Source organism: Sardina pilchardus, chromosome 8 (genome assembly GCF_963854185.1).
Source record: "Sardina pilchardus chromosome 8, fSarPil1.1, whole genome shotgun sequence".
NCBI classification, from domain to species: domain Eukaryota; kingdom Metazoa; phylum Chordata; class Actinopteri; order Clupeiformes; family Clupeidae; genus Sardina; species Sardina pilchardus.
The window spans coordinates 4,433,137-4,453,328 of NC_085001.1; the positions used below are offsets into that span (position 1 = coordinate 4,433,137).

Consider the following 20,192-nt stretch of genomic DNA (forward strand, 5'->3'; position numbering starts at 1 on the left):
TACCATCTGCCAACACTAAGTGAAAAACAAAGCAGTGTACATAGCAGCTCTCATAGTGAGGCGTTAGACTGAGGCATGCTCCAGTAACCCATATTTTCATTCCATAATTACCTCGCAATTAATAATCTGAAAACATACACACACATACACACACACACACACACACACACACACACACACACACACTCACACACAGTACGGATGGGATGCTTACATACACACACACACACCCCCTCACCCATACACAGAAAACACCCACCACATTTACTTGATGCTAACAGCATATTACAGGTTGGAGGTGTGGCGTGGCGTGTGTCTGCGCGTGCTGATATAACGAACTGAGAGCAGATCAAAGCTATAGCGTTAGCGCGCTACCCTGCGCTAACGCTAACACTACTCCCCTGCTCAACCGGCCCAATTAGCGCCTGTCTTCGGCTAATTGCTAGAAGCCTCACATGCAGCAGAGGGGCTCCACTGGTTATTAGCGATGCAAAATACACGCCGGCCAAATGATGTATCCAGAGGCAATCCGCCTAACTGCTCCTGAAAAGTTCAAGCTATTATTTTGAGGTGTGTTCCCTGGGTGCTGACGCCGGGTAGGCGGAGGTGTGTGGAGGCAGGGGTACGGGTGGTGTGGTGTGGTGTAGGGTGGTGTGGTGTGGAGAGCAGAGTAGACTTCTCCCCTCAGGAGGGAGAGGCTGAGAGTTTGCCGTGAAATCCACTCACAGGGGAGAGTGTGTGTGTGTGTGTGTGTGTGTGCTTTGATCCTTTAAGATGCAGACGTATCGATGATTAGAGCCAGGGGCGGCCGGGCTTATTGACGGCGGGAGGGAGCGCATTAAAGCAGCTCGTCTCCGCAGCTCAGCCTTGGAGTGTGTGTGTGTGTGTGTGTGTGTGTGTGTGTGTGTGTGTGTGTGTGTGAGGTGCCGTGTGGGTCGAGGCGTTTGGCCCCAGGGCCCGGTCGTGCCGCGTGGACAGGGGCTTCTGCTCCGGGGCTCGGTCTGGCGCTGCTCTTTCGTGGTTCCTGTTCCTGTTTGCAGTGGACACATCCTGTGCTGGTGGTCTAGTGGACCTCCAGGTGCTACACCGGCTCACGTGATCTCTGTAATGCTAGCTGCGGTGTGATCTCTGTAGCGCTAGCTAGCTGCTGTGTGATCTCTGTAGCGCTAGCTAGCTGCTGTGTGATTTCTGTAGCGCTAGCTAGCTGCTGTGTGATCTGTGTAGCGCTAGCTGTGTGATCTCTGTAGCGCTAGCTAGCTGCTGTGTGATCTCTGTAGCGCTAGCTAGCTGCTGTGTGATCTCTGTAGCGCTAGCTAGCTGCTGTGTGATCTCTGTAGCGCTAGCTAGCTGCTGTGTGATATCTGTAGCGCTAGCTAGCTGCTGTGTGATTACTGTAGCGCTAGCTGCTGTGTGATTTCTGTAGCGCTAGCTAGCTGCTGTGTGATTTCTGTAGTGCTAGCTAGCTGCTGTGTGATAGCTGTAGCGCTAGCTAGCTGCTGTGTGATCTTTGTAGTGCTAGCTAGCTGCTTTGTGATCTCTGTAGCGCTAGCTAGCTGCTGTGTGATCTCTGTAGCGCTAGCTAGCTGTTGTGTGATCTCTGTAGCGCTAGCTAGCTGCTGTGTGATTTCTGTAGCGCTAGCTAGCTGCTGTGTGATCTCTGTAGCGCTAGCTAGCTGCTGTGTGATATCTGTAGCGCTAGCTAGCTGCTGTGTGATCTTTGTAGCGCTAGCTAGCTGCTGTGTGATTACTGTAGCGCTAGCTGCTGTGTGATTTCTGTAGCGCTAGCTAGCTGCAGTGAGATTTCTGTAGTGCTAGCTAGCTGCTGTGTGATAGCTGTAGCGCTAGCTAGCTGCTGTGTGATCTTTGTAGTGCTAGCTAGCTGCTTTGTGATCTCTGTAGCGCTAGCTAGCTGCTGTGTGATCTCTGTAGCGCTAGCTAGCTGCTGTGTGATCTCTGTAGCGCTAGCTAGCTGCTGTGTGATCTTTGTAGCGCTAGCTAGCTGCTGTGTGATCTTTGTAGTGCTAGCTAGCTGCTGTGTGATCTCTGTAGCGCTAGCTAGCTGCTGTGTGATCTCTGTAGCGCTAGCTAGCTGCTGTGTGATCTCTGTAGCGCTAGCTAGCTGCTGTGTGATCTTTGTAGTGCTAGCTGCTGTGTGATCTCTGTAGCGCTAGCTAGCTGCTGTGTGATAGCTGTAGCGCTAGCTAGCTGCTTTGTGATCTCTGTAGCGCTAGCTAGCTGCTGTGTGATTTCTGTAGCGCTAGCTAGCTGCTGTGTGATAGCTGTAGCGCTAGCTAGCTGCTTTGTGATTGGATTCACAGCATGTCAAGCTGAGAGTGTGTGAAGGAGCATGCTGGGAACTACAGCAGACAAACTCACACCATTACTCTTTCTCATACTTTCTCTCTCCTCCTCTGAGTTCTCCTCTCTCCTTTACATGTAGGTTCTCCTCTCCTCATCTAGATCCTTACCTCTCCTCCTCCAGGTCCTCACCTCTCTTCTCAGCTTCTCCTCCTATCTGTCCACACCTCCCCTCTCCTCTCTTCTTCTTATCTACATAGGTCCACACCTCTCCTCTCCTCCTCTCTTCTCCTCCTCTACAGTAGGTACTCACCTCTTCCGCCTCACCTCTCTCCTTCTCATCTAGGTCCACACCTCTCTCCTCCTCATACACCTCTCTCCTCTCCTCCTCTAGGTCCTCACCTCTCTCCTCCTCATCTAGGTCCACACCTCTCTCCTCTCCTCATCTAGGTCTACACCTCTCTTTTCTTCATCTAGGTCCACACCTCTCTTTTCTTCATCTAGGTCCACACCTCTCTTTTCTTCATCTAGGTCCACACCTCTCTTTTCTTCATCTAGGTCCACACCTCTCTCCTCCTCATCTAGGTCTACACCTCTCTTTTCTTCATCTAGGTCCACACCTCTCTTTTCTTCATCTAGGTCCACACCTCTCTCCTCCTCCTCTAGGTCCTCACCTCTCTCCTCCTCTCTTCTTCTTATCTACATAGGTCCACACCTCTCCTCTCCTCCTCTCTTCTCCTCCTCTACAGTAGGTACTCACCTCTTCCGCCTCACCTCTCTCCTCCTCATCTAGGTCCACACCTCTCTTCTCCTCCTCTACAGTAGGTACTCACCTCTTCCGCCTCACCTCTCTCCTTCTCATCTAGGTCCTCACCTCTCTCCTCCTCATATAGGTCCACACCTCTCTCCTCCTCATCTAGGTCCACACCTCTCTCCTCCTCATACACCTCTCTTTTCTTCATCTAGGTCCACACCTCTCTTTTCTTCATCTAGGTCCACACCTCTCTCCTCCTCATCTAGGTCCACACCTCTCTCCTCTCCTCCTCATATAGGTCCTCACCTCTCTCCTCCTCATCTAGGTCCACACCTCTCTCCTCCTCATACACCTCTCTCCTCCTCCTCTAGGTCCACACCTCTCTCCTCCTCATCTAGGTCCACACCTCTCTCCTCCTCATCTAGGTCCACACCTCTCTCCTCCTCATCTAGGTCCACACCTCTCTCCTCCTCATCTAGGTCCACACCTCTCTCCTCCTCATCTAGGTCCACACCTCTCTTTTCTTCATCTAGGTCCACACCTCTCTCCTCCTCATACACCTCTCTCCTCCTCATACACCTCTCTCCTCCTCCTCTAGGTCCACACCTCTCTATTCCTCCTCTAGGTCCACACCTCTCTCCTCCTCATCTAGGTCTACAACTCTCTCCTCCTCCTCTAGGTCCACACCTCTCTTTTCTTCATCTAGGTCCACACCTCTCTTTTCTTCATTTAGGTCCACACCTCTCTTTTCTTCATCTAGGTCCACACCTCTCTTTTCTTCATTTAGGTCCACACCTCTCTTTTCTTCATCTAGGTCCACACCTCTCTTTTCTTCATTTAGGTCCACACCTCTCTTTTCTTCATCTAGGTCCACACCTCTCTCCTCCTCATCTAGGTCCACACCTCTCTCCTCTCCTCCTCTAGGTCCACACCTCTCTCCTCCTCATCTAGGTCCACACCTCTCTCCTCCTCATCTAGGTCCACACCTCTCTCCTCCTCATCTAGGTCCACACCTCTCTCCTCTCCTCCTCTAGGTCCACACCTCTCTCCTCCTCATCTAGGTCCACACCTCTCTCCTCCTTATCTAGGTCCACACCTCTTCCGCCTCACCCCCCTCTTCTCATCTAGGACCTCACCTCTCTTTTCTTCATCTAGGTCCTCACCTCTCCTCTTTCCATCTACTGTAAATCCTCAGCTCTCCTCTCGTGCTCTCTGTCCTGATGTGTCCTCGCCCTATTTGGCCTCCTTCAGACATTCAGCATGTCATGCTCCTCTTCTTTTTTAACTGTTGATTTGCAGAGAGCCTGTTCTGTGTTTGATCTCTCTTGTCAAATGGCAGGAAAATATGTCAATCCACTGGATTACAGCCAGAAAATAAAATCAAGCCTTTTATTGGATTGGAGGCTTACATGGCAACATCACCGTCAAAGGGCAACTGCTTATAATCTTACAAATATAAAAATGATGAGTGTTAGATTCTGAACGTGATTGCCCCCCCCCTCTCCATCCACCCACCCCTCCCTTCCTACAGTGCAGGCATAATTGTAGGATTAGTCCATGGTGAATTCCCTAGGGAACGCACTGCTTTCATTTACATACATTACAGCTCCAGCTCTGCATTGATTCATGACAGCTCCACATGGCAGCAGCTGTAATCCCTGTGTCCTGCGATCGCACGATCTGCTCAGAGCTCTGGGAGCTTATTGATGAGAGGAAAGGATCAGCCCTGATGGAGGAGCCAACGTTCTCCAAGGACTACAGGAGCACGGGGAACAGGAACACTTGAAGAGAACCGAGGATGAGAACACTTTAAGGGAACGGGGAACTAGATCACCAAGAGCACAGGGAAAGAGAGCGCTTTGAAAGGAATCCTGACTAGTACAACATGTTGACCTTATGGCATAGCAGAGACACACTGTACAAAAACTTGGCTCAATATGAGCCTACTCTTTTTAATAAAAAAATAAAACAACATTAATCTTGTCGTGCTAGTCGAGTTCCTTTTAAGAGCATGAGGAACGACAACATTTTAAGAGCACAGGGAACGAGAACACTTTAAAAGGAACCCCAACTATGACATGTTGGCCATGCAAGATTAACGTTGGTGTCAGCTATAAAAGGTGCCACAAAAACACTGCAAATGTTTGCACTGCAAATTATTTATTAAACAGTAAGTCTTGACAGTAAGCCCATGCAAGATTAACGTTGGTGTCAGCTATAAAAGGTGCCACAAAAACACTGCAAATGTTTGCACTGCAAGTTATTTATTAAACAGTAAGTCTTGACAGTAAGCCCAGGCTACAGGGAGAGGACCCGTGGAGCTCAGAAGAGAGGGGTGATATACCTGTGGTGTGCTTTGTGTGGGTTCAAACATAATGTAAGTCAGACTCTAGACTCTGATGAAGACGTAACATAACGTCGAAACGTTAGTCTCTTGATGTTGGCACCTTAAATAAATATTTAAAAATCTTAACTTCTGAGTTGCTCCGGTGAACCCCTTTTTTCTCTACTAAGTTGTCCTCTCCCGTTGACGCACCAGAGTTACCCAGGAGCGCGGAGGATTTTTTGTTTTTTCATAATGTAAGTCACTTTGGACAAAAGCATCTGCCAAGAAAAGCATCGCTTACAAGAAAGCAATGCCCACCATACAGTACACAGAGAAGAAACAGGAGATCAGGAGGTCCATCAGCCATGAGCTCTACGACCCAGTTCCCTGCCCAACACTGAGGCTGTGTCTGTGGGCAGATGACTGGGTTATAGAGTAGAAGCTCAGTGGGCAGAAGTCAGTTCCCAGCCCTGTCCCACTGCTCTGACAGACTCCTCACCAGCCCCCTGTCAGAATCACCAGCCAATAAGAGCATCAGTTCCCTCAGATCAGGAATCAAATGACATTTAGTTAACCAGAGCATCAGCTGCCTAAGATTCAGGAAGCTAATGCCATATTCAGTTGGCCTTGGCATTCATCACCACATGGCATTCATCACCACATTCCCTCATCAGATCATTCTGTGGGCCCAGTGCAGAGCACAGGCTGACCACAGCACCAGAGAGCACTGGGCTTCTCCTGAATCCAAGAGCAAAAACACACACATCTCCTTCACCAGTCAGCGCCGTATCTGCTGTGCTCTTGTTGCTCTGGGGTTTCACTCAGATGCTTCGACTGAGCAACGCCTCAGACATCTGGATGAAAAGGCTGTTTGGATATCACATTCCCTACGTTATTTATTCTGTGAATCCATATGCAAGTAAACAGCAATCTGTTTAGTGTCAGCGGCTATAGTGCATTCTGTACAATAAAGAGGGGAGTAGACAGTGGCTCTGAGCTTTTATGTGCAGCACTTAGTTCTCCTCTATTCATACAGAGCAGACAGTAGTCTGGAGCCCTGGGGGTTTACATTGAGCATGTCTCCTCTTATTCATCGCCACGGTAACAGACACTATTCCCTAGGCGATAGACAGTGAGGGATGCCAAACCTGCAGGAGGTGTTTATCCTTGACGTTAGTTATTTGTTTTTACATGTTTTAATGTCTAGGTCATTGGTTCATTCTCTCTCTCTCTACTTCTCTTTCTCTCTTTCTGAATGTCGTACTATCTGAGCTGAAGTCAGATGCTAACCTGATATGTGGAGGTCTGGAGTGTCACCGCTCACCTGGCCAGGTGTATCAGGGCGGTATCAGGGCAGTGGTGTGTAGCGCTGTGCAAAATGGAATTTCACGGGGAAAGCTTTGTTGTCTTGAGAGCCCTGTAATTTCAGATCAGCAGTTTGAGCACACTCAGTGGCACCCTGCAAAAAAGATGCTCTGCTATGAGCGTGGAGAGCAGGGTCAGAGACTAAGTAGCCATTTGTAAGCCACTATCATTTCCCAACTCCAGCAGTTCAGCGTGAGAGCACTTGCCGCCTGCTTTTTGCCCATGTCAGTTCTAGCTTTTTTGCTGGGCGAGGCAAACTCATGTCAGGTCTCATTACTGCTGGGCAGTGGAAGCGGATGTCGGTTCCAGTTTTGGCTGGGCAATGGAAGCTGATGTGTGTTCTAGATTTGGCTGGGCAATGGAAGCTGATGTGTGTTCTAGATTTGGCTGGGCAATGGAAGCTGATGTGTGTTCTAGATTTGGCTGGGCAATGGAAGCTGATGTGTGTTCTAGATTTGGCTGGGCAATGGAAGCTGATGTAGGTTCTAGTGTTTGCTTGGCAGTGGAAGCTGATGGTGGTTCTAGTTTGGCTGGGCAATGGACGCTTCAGAGGCAACTCCATACCTGCTCTTCCCTGTCAGCAGCATGGGGATTGAGATGTTTTTTTGTAGCCCCGAGTGATTTGTACTCTCTCTGTGATGCTATATGGTTCAGGCTTTTGTACTTCCTGTGTGATGCAATAGTGTTCAGCCTGTCTATTGTACTTCCTATGTAATGCAATAGTTTTCAGCCTATTGTACTTCCTGTGTGATGCTAGTGTTCAGTCTGTGTTCAGCACGTCAACAAAACAACCATATACAGTAGGACATTGACATTTTGATAACATCATTGTTTAGTGTCTATTGGCAAAGTGTCATGATGAATGTAGAATTGTGTAATAATGCATTGAATTCTTCAGTTAAATAGGTATAACTCTTTACATGTGCTGGACATCTCAACCAGGCAATCAGTTTGTTCTCAAGCAGTAAAGTGGACAGCTATATGTGGTTTGGGACGTTGGGAGCATGTGCTGAACATCTCAACCAGGAAATGTTTTTTTTTCTCAGGCAATAAAGTGGACATCTATATGTGGTATGAGGCCCTTGGGAGCCTGTAGGAGATCAGTTAGAGGGGTGGAGTGGAGGACCCACGAGGCTCGTGCTGCTTGAGGTGTTTGTCTGCTATATCTCCACAACTGTCTGTGTGTGTGTCTGTTTTTATGTGTGTGCATGTGTAGGCCTATGTCTGTGCGCGCGTGTGTGTGTGTGTGTGTGTGAGTGTGTGTGTGTGTGTGTGTGTGTGTGTGTGTGTGTGTGTGTGTGCATGTCCTGTGTGTGTATTTGTGGATGTGCATGCATGTGTATGATTGTGCCTGTACCCCATGGCTCCTTGCTGTCATGTCTGTACAGATTAGAGCTAGCAGGTAGCAGAGCTAGCAGGTAGCAGAGCTAGCAGGTAGCAGAGCTAGCAGGTAGCAGAGCTAGCAGGTAGCAGAGCTAGCAGGTTATGCATTCCCTGCCTACACTACTGCTGTGCTGTCTGCCATGTGCGCTGTTGTTGTCTAGTCTAAACGTGTTGTGTTGTTGTTTGTTGTTGTTACATCTGTATGCAGGTTGCGGCCTCCTCTGTCTCTCTGTTGTCTGACACGGGGTCAACTCGTTGACCACTGACACGACCCCTGATGTGTGTGTGCTTAGCTGCTGGAGTGTGGATCTGCTCTGACCCGCCATCTGGCCCCATTTAAGAGGACGTAAACAGGCTAAGGTGTTAGAATAAAAACAAAGTGAAAACAGAACCCAGTTCCCTGTGGCTCCTCCATGAAGACCTGTAGACATATTCATTCAAGAGCGTACTGGGGAGGTAAAATAATGCTGCATTGAGCTTTAATATTAAAGGCATGAGGATCATGAGTCTCTAAAGGACACACAGGTTGTGTGTGTGTGTGTGTTTGTGTGTGATGTTTTCCTCTGGGCTGTAATTCCGCTCGCAGCGTCTAATTAGGACGCATCATCATGAAAGCTGAAATGACTGCAGGCACTCTGCACCTGACACACAGTCGTATCACAGACCTCCACTTCACAGCGATCGCTTCCCTTCCATTCAATTAGCGCTAACTTCATCCGCCACCGCTATCGTCACCGCCGCCACCGCCCCGCCTCCCCGCCTGGAGTCAGCCGCACACCATCGCCACGGCTCCCTCTGAAATTAGCCCAGCGCTAACGCTAGTCCCAATCAGCAGCCCTGCCTAAAATAACCACACGGAGGCATATACTGCTGCTCTCAAAACACAAGACTAGGAATGTGATACCTCGCAGTGTAGACATCAGGCACTCAGAGCTGAAATGAAGTGATTCTGCACATCAGATCTTCATATTCGTATACATTTATACCGCATACATATACATACGTAATCAACTGTATAGACCACATGGACGCTATTCAATGGTGGCAAATGTCTGCTTTTCTGTCTAATCATAAGTAATACATGGGCTAGACATTCTGCAAAAAAGGCCCTCGTCCTTCAGCAGGTGTTGGTAGTTCTGAAAGGCATACGTTTCCTCAATTCACATGTTTCACCTGCGTCACAACCTCTCATGCCTATTTGTGTGCTGGCTTTGGCTTGGAGAGCCCCATGTGTGATTGGCTTTGGCTTGGAGAGCCCCATGTGTGATTGGACAGGGTCTCTCTTGTCCCACCCACTGAGCGTTGGAGGTGTTGAGGTGTCAGCTGGGCTGGTGAGAGCCCTGGATGCTGTAGCGCTACAGAGGGGAACACACACACACACACACACACACACACACACACACACACACACACACACACACACACAGAGAGAGAGATCCAGCCTGTCAGTGTAGGAGTCCTGTACTCACAGCTGTTAATGCTTTCTCATGTCCCCAAACCCATCAACTGTGCCATTTGGAAGCACTTGTCGTCCGTCTCTTCTCTGAACACACAGGGATGTCCACAGCATCCTTCTGCTTTCTCCTCTCCTCGACCCTCCTTTGCAGAGAGACAAACACATCACTCAGCCTTCCCACATAATGGTTATGTCGTTTTGAGCTGCGCTATGCCTCGGACTTAATTGAGGAAGATGTTCTCGGGTCCATAAAAATAGCTTCTTTTTCCAAGAATGCCGTGCCAGGAGCCTTTCATCTTTATTTCCTTTTTTAGCCCCCACTTTTGACAGTGTGGCGGGCGGCAGACATCAGTGCAGAATAATGTAATGTGTTCCTGACGACGGTCTCCTGCAGGGACAGATCATTCTAATGAATCAAAATAACTCTGCGCTGCGTTTTGTTTGGCCTGCGCCTTGTTTCGGCTTGTTCTCGGCGTTGTGATTCGTCATGGTTTCCCCCAATTTGCCTCACCAGACACTCTATTATGCCCTGCTGTAAACATCCTCAATAGCAATGTCACAGCATGCTACATTTGCCATGGTGAATTACAGTCCCATTTCATCCAGTTATGTAGAACTCAGTGCGCCGTTTACCATCAACAAAGAAGCACCACAGATACCCAGCTCCCACCAGGGGACAGAGAGGCATTGCGTAAGAGCTCTCTGGGCTAGCTGAGTTAGCTGGCTACACAAGGGGAGAGGAGAGTGTGTTATTGTGTAAGAACACTCTGGGTTAGTTGAGTTAGCTGCTGTACGTGAAGAGAGAGGAGAGAGTGTTATTGTGAAAGAGCTCTCTGGGTTAGTTGAGTTAGCTGGTATGTGAGGAGAGTGTTATTGCGTAAGAGCTCTCTGGGCTAGTTGAGTTAGCTGGTATGTGAGGAGAGTGTTGTTGTGTAAGAGCTCTCTGGGTTAGTTGAGTTATAGCTGGTATGTGAGGAGAGTGTTGTTGTGTAAGAGCTCTCTGGGTTAGTTGAGTTAGCTGGTATGTGAGGAGAGTGTTGTTGTGTAAGAGCTCTCTGGGTTAGTTGAGTTAACTATACGCGAGGAGAGAGTGGGGCAGTCAGCCGCCTTGACCCTGTTGGTACGGAGACATCACCTGCAGTGGAGCTCCAGATTAGCAGACTTGTTGGTATGGAGACATCATCTGCAGTGGACCTCCAGATTATCGGTTATTATTGTTGGTTGTATTATTGTTGGTGGTGCCCTCTGAGCCCATCAGCTCAATGTGTAATAGCAGAGTATAGTGATCTGCAAGCACCCAGACTTTGAAGATGACCTTGAAATGCAGAGAAACCGGGAGTTGGCTGGTATGGCCTATGCCACAGTGTGTTGGAGTAGGCAGCAATACTGGCCTATGCACACCACACCACACCACACCACGCACGCACGCACGCACGCACGCACGCACGCACGCACGCACGCACGCACACACACACACACACACACACACACTCACACACACACACCATACACCACATTCACTCCCAGCATCCTAACCTAAAAACACACATGCACACACACACACACACACACACACACACACACACACACACACACACACACACACACACACACACACACACACACATCCAGCATCCAGCCCCCACACATTTACCCCAGCACACATCGGGGGTCACTCATTTTTTCTCCATGGGGGGTGTCTGGGGCACCACTCTAGCCACTAAGCCCATTTCACTCTCGCTGGGGGGTTGGGGGGGGTGGTGGTGGTGTTTGGTGATGGTGATGTTGGGTGGTGGTGTTGGATGGGGTGTTTGTTGGGTGGTGGTGTTGGATGGGGTGTTAGTTGGGTGGTGTTAGTTGGGTGGTGGTGTTGGATGGGGTGTTAGTTGGGTGGTGTTGTTAGTTGGGTGGTGGTGGTGGATGAGGTGTTAGTTGGGTGGTGGTGTTGGATGGGGTGTTTGTTGGGTGGTGTTGGATGGGGTGTTAGTTGGGTGGTGGTGTTGGATGGGTGGTGTTGTTAGTTGGGTGGTGGTGGTGTTTGATGGTGTGTTAGTTGGATGGTGGTGGTATTGGATGGGGTGTTAGTTGGGTGGTGGTGGTATTGGATGGGGTGTTAGTTGGGTGGTGTTGTTAGTTGGGTGGTGGTGGTGTCAGGATGGAGTGAGTTGTGGTGCTCAGTAGAATAAAGGAAAAGAATAAAAGAGATTGAACGTCTCTATTACTCCACAGGCATATTTCTTGTCCTAATTAAAAATGAACGCTGATTACGAGGCGTTCACTTCCCAGCCATAATACAGATGCCGAGTGAATGCAAATGCTGCAAAGTTTTCAGAAGTAATTTGGGCTCATTTAGCAACGATTTCCCCTCTCACAAAAATCATTCAAATCAAATAGCATCAATGTCCTGTGATTTGCCATTTCTTTCCCATTTTCTTCTGTTGATCTGAGCAGGCAGCACCTGGGGGACTCTTTGCTGTCATTAGTGAGTTAGAATTGTGTATGAACGACTCATTTACAAAGAGCACACTGAGACAGCAAAGAACGGGACTACAGCCTGCAGCAGTGATCGTCTGTGTGTGTGTGTGTGTGTGTGTGTGTGTGTACTGTCTGGAAAGATGCACACACACACGCGCGCGCACACACACACACACACACACACACACACACACACACACACTAGCATGCATAGTCTCACCCTCTCTCTCTCTCTCTTTCTCTCTCTCTCAAACAGACACACACTCTCTCTCTCTATCTCTCTCTCTCTCTCTCTCTCTCTCTCTCTCTCTCTCTCTCTCTCTCTCACACACACCCACACACACACACACAAACAAACATAATAATAGGTGGTTTTATGTTTAATTGACTGACATTATTTTATGTTCTCTATTTCAACTGGTACACAATGCCAGATATGCCCCATGCTTTAACTAGTACACAATGCCAGATATGCCCCATGCTTTAACTAGTACACAATGCCAGATATGCCCCATACTTTAACTATTACACAATGCCAGATATGCCCCATACTTTAACTAGTACACAATGCCAGATATGCCCCATACTTTAACTAGTACACAATGCCAGATATGCCCCATACTTTACTTTAGCTACTATAGTACATACTGTACCACCAGATATGCCCCATACTTTAACTACTGTAATGCATACTGCTAGCCCTATGTAGCGTACTATATGAGCTCTATCTTAATGAGTACATACTGCTAGCCCTATGTAGCGTACTATATGAGCTCTATCTTAATGAGTACATACTGCTAGCCCTATGTAGCGTACTATATGAGCTCTATCTTAATGAGTGCATACTGCTAGACCTACAGTATGTAGTGTACTATATGCTCCCTAATAACTCTGACCATCCTGTCAGGAGGCTGCTCTTTTCCTTGCCCAGGATACAACAGAAGATTTAAAATGCATTGCATGTTTGTCTTATTTTCCACTTTATGTCGTTTTCATGTCATGTTGTTGAATATCTATTATTTATATGACCTTTATTTATATCTTTTTTTGGGTTAAACTGTTTATCAAATGATCCCTAGTGCTTGTGGTGTTTAGGCCCTATGATTTCTCTGATGTGTTTAATGCAGATGTTTATATAAGGCCTTTTGACTTCTGTGTGTGTGTGTGTGCGTGTGTGTAATGTGGCGTAGAGATCCACTCAACTCAAATCAGTGTTCTGGGCTGAACGTTCCGCCGTAGTCGGAAATGAAAAACTGACAAGAATTTAAATCTGAATTTCACACATTTCAATTATGTATACATGACATTTGCCAAATGTCATTTTTTTTACTGTATTCACGGTTCATTTCCCAAATTCGACGCTAAATGTTGAGTTCCCATGGAGGAGCGGTTAGCGGTTGAGATGCCCTTAAATAAGAGAGGTTGTGCTTAGCAATGTGTGTGTGTGTGTGTGTGTGTGTGTGTGTGTGTGTGTGTGTGTGTGTGTGTGTTAGTCAAGGCTAAAGGACATGAGTTACAGAGGCCAAGGGAACGAGGGCAAGTGTGCACTACATAGCTGAGGTAAAAGTGAGTGTGATTCCCTGTGTTCTGTTACCCTGGGGTATTTCCTTGGGGCTGGGCGGTGGCTCTGATACCCCGGGGGTATCTCTTTGTGGTCGGCATTCAGGGCATGTCTCGTTGCTTCGCAGTGTCTGGCTTAAACAGAGCAGCATCTGAAAAGTGGACCAATCTGAAAAATAAAACTTTAATCTGACAATCCAATTCCTCCAGATTAGAATGAAATACACTGCTGGCGGGGGGAAATCTCGTTGGCGGGGGGATTGATTTTCTCCGTGCGTGACCGCAATCCCTCATATTTACCGCAGAGATTAGAGTGTGTCATGCTGAGGCCTTCTGTAGCCACTGATGTTGGTGTGTGTCTGTGTCTATGTGTGTGTGTGTGTGTATGTGTGTGTGTGTGTGTGTGTGTGTGTGTGTGTGTGTGTGTGTGTGTGTGTGTGTGTCTGTGTGTCTGTGTGTCTGTGTGTCTGTGTGTGTGTTTCTGTAGCCACTGATGTTGGTGGCGACACTCCTCCACGGCCAAGAGCCCTGTGTGTGTGTGTGTGTGTGTGTGTGTGTGTGTGTGTGTGTGTGTGTGTGTGTGCTTGTGTGCTTGGGTGTGTGTTTCTGTAGTCACTGATGTTAGTGTGTATGTGTGTGTGAGTGTGTGTGTGTGTGTGTGTGTGTGTGTGTGTGTGTGTGTGTGTGTGTGTGTGGTGTGTGTTTCTGTAGTCACTGATGTTAGTGTGTGTGTGTGTGTGTGTGTGTGTGTGTGTGTGTGTGTGTGTGTGTGTGCTTGTGTGTGTGGTGTGTGTTTCTGTAGTCACTGATGTTAGCGTGTGTGTGTGTGTGTGTGTGTGTGTGTGTGTGTTTCTGTAGTCACTGATGTTAGAGTGTGTGTGTGTGTGTGTGTGTGTGTGTGTGTGTGTGTGTGTGTGTGTGTTTCTGTAGTCACTGATGTTAGAGTGTGTGTGTGTGTGTGTGTGTGTGTGTGTGTGTGTGTGTGTGTGTGTGTGTGTGTGTGGTTCTGTAGTCACTGATGTTAGAGTGGACACTCCTCCACGACCCAAAGCCATTATGCCAAAGTTGCCCTGCAGTCTGGTCAAACCATAGACTGTATATATAGACCTGGACAGTGTGTCGTCCGTTGGAATTGAAGCAACCGCTAGTCCAGAGCCCCCTGGTGGCTGGCTGCAGTACAATTCGTAGCTCCGCCCATCCCCATGTATTTCAATGGGCAAGTAGCCAACTTTCCGTGTCACTTTTCTCACCTAAAACTAATTTTATATTTACAACATGTTATTCGAAAAAATAGTTTTCAATGTGCTTCAATACACACCATTTTTCTTTTCTCTGTGAAATTATTTTTTTTTAAGTTATTTTAACAAATCTAAAAAGGGCGTTGATTGACAGTGCGTGACCGCAGCTTCAGCCGCTTGCAGCCGTGCGTTCAGTCCGTGGAGTAGCTGTAGGCTCGGCTGTGGTGGTGTTCGTTCGTCAGGCAACTTATCATATTTGTTTTATTTGCTGTTATTACACTTTATACATTGACAGTCATGTCGTGCTGTGCTGTTGGTTGTACTAACGGGCCATCCCAGAGAAGCTCTGTGCAGTTTTTTTCGGTAAGTGAATATTAACTTAATATTACCTTGCTAACTTACAGTATGTAGCTAGGCTATGAAGGCTTCTAGGGATCGCTTAGCCGTTAACTTTAGCAAGGTAATTTAATTTTACATTCATCTGTGTCAGACATCCTTGAAAGGATTAGGTAGAAGAATGGTTGTAGTTATTATTATATCAATGTGTCTGATTGTGCCAGGAATAGCGGTCCAGTTAGCTGACGTTAGGTTACCGGGTACATTACGTTACCAGGTTAATTTATCTTAGCCTTGTTGTCAGTTTAGCTGCTAGTTTATTTAACAATGTTGTGATAGTTCTTAGACGAAGCCGTGTACGTGGTGTATTGCAAACTTTAACATTAATAGTTCTTGGTCATATTTAATGAGATTAAATATGTTAACACTATGTAATGACCCTATGGTTATGACAGCCGTTTTTCCGATGAAGGCTGTCTAACTTAGCTAACTTTATGCTACCGAGTTAATGTAGCTGTGCTACCTCGGCATTCAGCGATTCCGTAGCTACGTTTCTTGAACGTATAGCCTAGTAGTAGTCAAATGAATGTCATACAACGACTGACTGAATTAATAAATGTGAACGGATTAACCAGCAGCCTCGCCAGACATCAAAGCATGGCATTACAGCCCCAGTCATCAGCAGCCCGGAGGCATTATGAGTTAAATGTTTTTGGCCTTTGTATACAGAATGACGGGCATATGTAATGGTTGTAATACAGTAAATACACTATGCCCCTTCACAACCGCTTGACATATGAATGTGTGTGTTTCCTTTAGGTGTGCAGCATGCAGACAGACTGAGACGATGGTTGGTGAACATAAGACGACAAGACTGGGAGCCCAGCAAGTCATCTCATCTCTGTAGTCTTCATTTTGAAGACCATGAATTCACCATTGATACCTATGTAAGCCAATCATTTTCCTGACCAACACTGTGTGGTGATGTAAATTCCAACTCAACCCATTTCATAAATACCCAATTCATTATGTTAAGGGGAATCGTCTGACTTGCACTGCAGTACCAACTGTGTTCTCCCTTCCTGACCACCTGGTGAAGAGACCTGCTAGTAGAAAGGCAAGTGGTTATTTTCTTATCCTTTCTTTGTCAAGTGCTGCAAATGAGAAGGAATGTGAAATGGTGGCTGCTAATACATCAGATCAAAATGTGGCTTGTCAGTAGTGAGCAGTTACATTTTTATGTCACCCAAGACATTAAAATGAAAGAATGATGTCATGGTTGAGATTGTGGAGAAATATCAAAAGAGGATGAGAAAGTAAGACGTGTAAAGTAAGTTTCATGGCATAACACAAACTTAGAACTTTATGTGTTGTCTGTAATGCTATACAACTGTAATACCTCCTGGAAGTTTTATACATTTTATTTATGTTTTTTCACATAGCGGTGGTGGTATATGAAGGGGGTATTTTGTCTTCCGCCTCCCTCCTGCACCACCACCACCATCACCAGAGCTGAAGGTCTACACCACCACCATCACCAGAGCTGAAGGTCTACGCCACCATCACCAGAGCTGAAGGTCTACACCACCACCATCGCCAGAGCTGAAGGTCTACGCCACCATCGCCAGAGCTGAAGGTCTACACCACCACCATCGCCAGAGCTGAAGGTCTACACCACCACCATCACCAGAGCTGAAGGTCTACACCACCATCGCCAGAGCTGAAGGTCTACACCACCACCATCACCAGAGCTGAAGGTCTACGCCACCATCGCCAGAGCTGAAGGTCTACAACGCTGCTGCCACCAGAGCTGAAATCTCTCTAAGTTAATGACTAACCCCCCCTCACCCCTTGGCAAACACAATAAAACATAGTCATTTGTGGATATTTTGTATCATCATTATTTTTGCTTAATGTAGGCTTACCAACCATTTAAAATTGTTTACTGGTAATTTGAACTTGTTCATGTTATATCATGTTAAATTCTATAACCATGACCCATATATAATGTTTACAATATATCAACGTTTGAATAACAATGGTTTTGATAGCAAGTAAACATTAAGTTTTTCATTTTTATTGTCAGTTTCCAATACACACAGAGTCCAGCAACCTTTACAATGAGGGCAAATGGGAATAGTTTAAGTTTGAGTTCAGGGATATACTGCAAGTTTAAAATGTGATACAATATGTTAATGATCATGAACATAGCAAGTGTCCTACACTGTTCAGGCAATCTACACCTTTCAATATCACGCTCGACATGTCTGAGGTTGTTCCTGTCAAAGTGGATGAGATGGACGTCCGGGGACTGGAGAAAGGACATGGGAAATGCCACCTACAAGAAAAGGCAAAGTTTTATAGCTGATCCTTTACTGTTAACACATACTGGTAAGCATACTAAGAATGCGAAACTAACGTTAGCAGCTATTCGTTTGTTTTTCAATGCGGACATTTCATTACTCTGCCAATGGGCACGACAACAGGCAGGCTGTGTTTAAAATTAACTAGCAGCTACGCCAAACACAGATTCACTCTCCATGTTGAGATGGCATATTAAAACAGCCTTTTGATAACGGCAAAACAAAATAGGCCGAGCCAAACATAACATATTGTCAGCGTCTGTGTGCTAACGTTAGTCTTAACTTAACCAACTAGCTATCGCTACTAACGTTAGCATCTATGCTAACGTAAACGGTAGCAGCTAGCTGCTAATGTCTGATGTGCTTGGCAAGGCTTTTGAGCTGACAACGTTAATATAACAGCCTACGTTATTTAAATGAAGTTATTAGCTAGTAAACTGGTGGCTACAATACAAAATATAAGTTGTGTATTTCACTAACAGACAAGAGGTTTGTGTTACATACGTTACACTTACCAGAGAAAGTTCACCAACGGATGCAGCCCTATACACGAACGAACTGACAAACGGTTTAGCTTCTCAGCAGCAAGCGCGTCGACGCGGTGCTGTGAGGGGCGTAATTCACTCGTTGTGTGGGCGTGTCTGCTCCGATCTCATCATCACTGCGCATGCGTCCAATCCTACTGCGCAAGCGTACTTCAGACTGGCTGCAAGATGGCGTCGCCTCGGTTGCTTCAATTCCATAGAACACTGCTGAATGCAGCCACACTGTCCAGTTCTATATATACAGTCTATGGGTCAAACAGAACATGGAAAACTACTCTCTCTCACACACACACACACACACACACACACACACACACACACACACAAACACACACACACACACACACACACTCACACACACACACACACACACACACACACACACACACACACACACACACACACACACACACACACACACACACACACACACACACACACACACACACACACACTTCCCCAAAAGGGTCCTTTGTTCCCCAGTCGCTTTAAAAAAAAAAACATAGGACCTAGGGAGTGTCAATAGGCTAGTGTTTATACTATGGTGGCTAGTATAGTGGTAACAGTTAGGTATCAGTAGGCTAGTGCTTAACTGTCAGTAGGCTAGTAAAGATGTCAGTAGGCTGTTTAAGTGTCATTAGTATACAGTACTATGTCAGTAGAGCACATTGTGCAGTGTTCACTACAAGAACATCTCACGACACACCACCATGATATCAAACATACAATAGACACAATATAAATATGTCACTCTTCATTAAAAAGATGGACAAATGTGCGAAATGTCATGCAGATTAAATACATTTCGGCTTTGAAAGAATTTCATTAATTTGATTTCAATAGCCTTCCCTCAGAGGGAAACACTGCAGGTGTTAGTCGACAGGTCTTCTTTGCCTGCTCTCTCTCCTGTGTGCGGTAGTGTGTGTGATGTCTGTTTAGGCAGTGTGTGCGGTGTGTGTTTGTGTGCGGTGTGTGTTAGTGTGTATGGTGTTTGTTTATGTCTGCAGTGTGTGTTTGTGCGGTGTGTTTTTGTTTGTGCGGTGTGTGTTAGTGTGTGTGGTGTGTGTTTGTGTCTGCAGTGTGTGATTGTGTCTGCAGTGTGTGATTGTGCCTGCAGTGTGTGTTTGTGTGCAGTGTGTGTTTGTGCATGTGCCGTGGGTGTTTGTGTGCAGTGTGTGTTTGTGTGCCGTGGGTGTTTGTGTGCAGTGTGTGTTTGTGTGTATGGTGTGTGTTTGTGTGTTTGTGGACTTTGTGTTTTCTCTGAACAGCTTGCTGCTCCCGGCTGCTGAGAGGTGATATACAGTGTGTTGTTGAGTCTGGCATCTTTTTGAAAGATTCCTTTGGCCTTTACAGTTTTAATCTGCTGACATTTACAGTTTAAGGCCGCGTGGCGTGACATTTTTGCCAAGCAGCCCCTCGGAAACACACTTGGGGAAAAGCCGGAGAGGTGGAAAACTACCGTCAGAACTGAGGGAATGCTTGTAGGGTCGCCTGGGACGACGGAATGCTTTCCGAGTCACTCACGGCCTCGGAACGCTCTTGTGTTGCCGGGGTTCTAGCGTGAGAATTAATCCCATGTGGAGGTCCGTGATTATTCTCTGGGCCCGCCCTGCTGGCAGAGTAATCAGACTCCCGGATCGCCAGCTTTCCAACAAATTGCTCTTAGAATATGGAACGCTAATGAGCAAGAAAGCTATACACCAACAAAAAGATGTTTGAGTTTTATTTACTGCAGAGATGTAAAACAGTTTGAGGCTTGAAACAATTATTGTGGAATTACTCATGTTTATGTGTGCTTCACAGCAAGAGTCCAGGCACTTCTCTTTATTTACTTTCTACCCAGCTGGGAATTTATTCCATGTATTTCAAATCCATGTTTGCAGATGCAGGCTGCTGCACTCTGATATGGCTTCTGATTACGTGCCGTGTCAGTTGCCCCTCCTCTGTCAGACACATGAAAAGCTACCCCCCCAGTTACCCCCCCACATGAAAAGCTACCACCCCAGTTACCCCCCCCCCCCCCCCCACATGAAAAGCTACCACCCCAGTTACCCCCCCCCCCCACACATGAAAAGCTACCCCCCCCCCCCAGT

At 46.9% G+C, this 20,192-nt stretch overlaps 1 long non-coding RNA gene across 1 annotated transcript; it reads left to right on the top strand.

Moving 5' to 3' along the window:
- Positions 1-14,695: 14,695 nt before the first annotated feature.
- On the top strand, positions 14,696-17,076 carry LOC134089485 (uncharacterized). Its single transcript, XR_009940059.1, has 5 exons — positions 14,696-15,218; positions 16,019-16,138; positions 16,228-16,709; positions 16,800-16,827; positions 16,890-17,076. It is a non-coding gene; the product is annotated as an uncharacterized LOC134089485 (long non-coding RNA).
- The last annotated feature ends 3,116 nt before the right edge of the window (positions 17,077-20,192 follow it).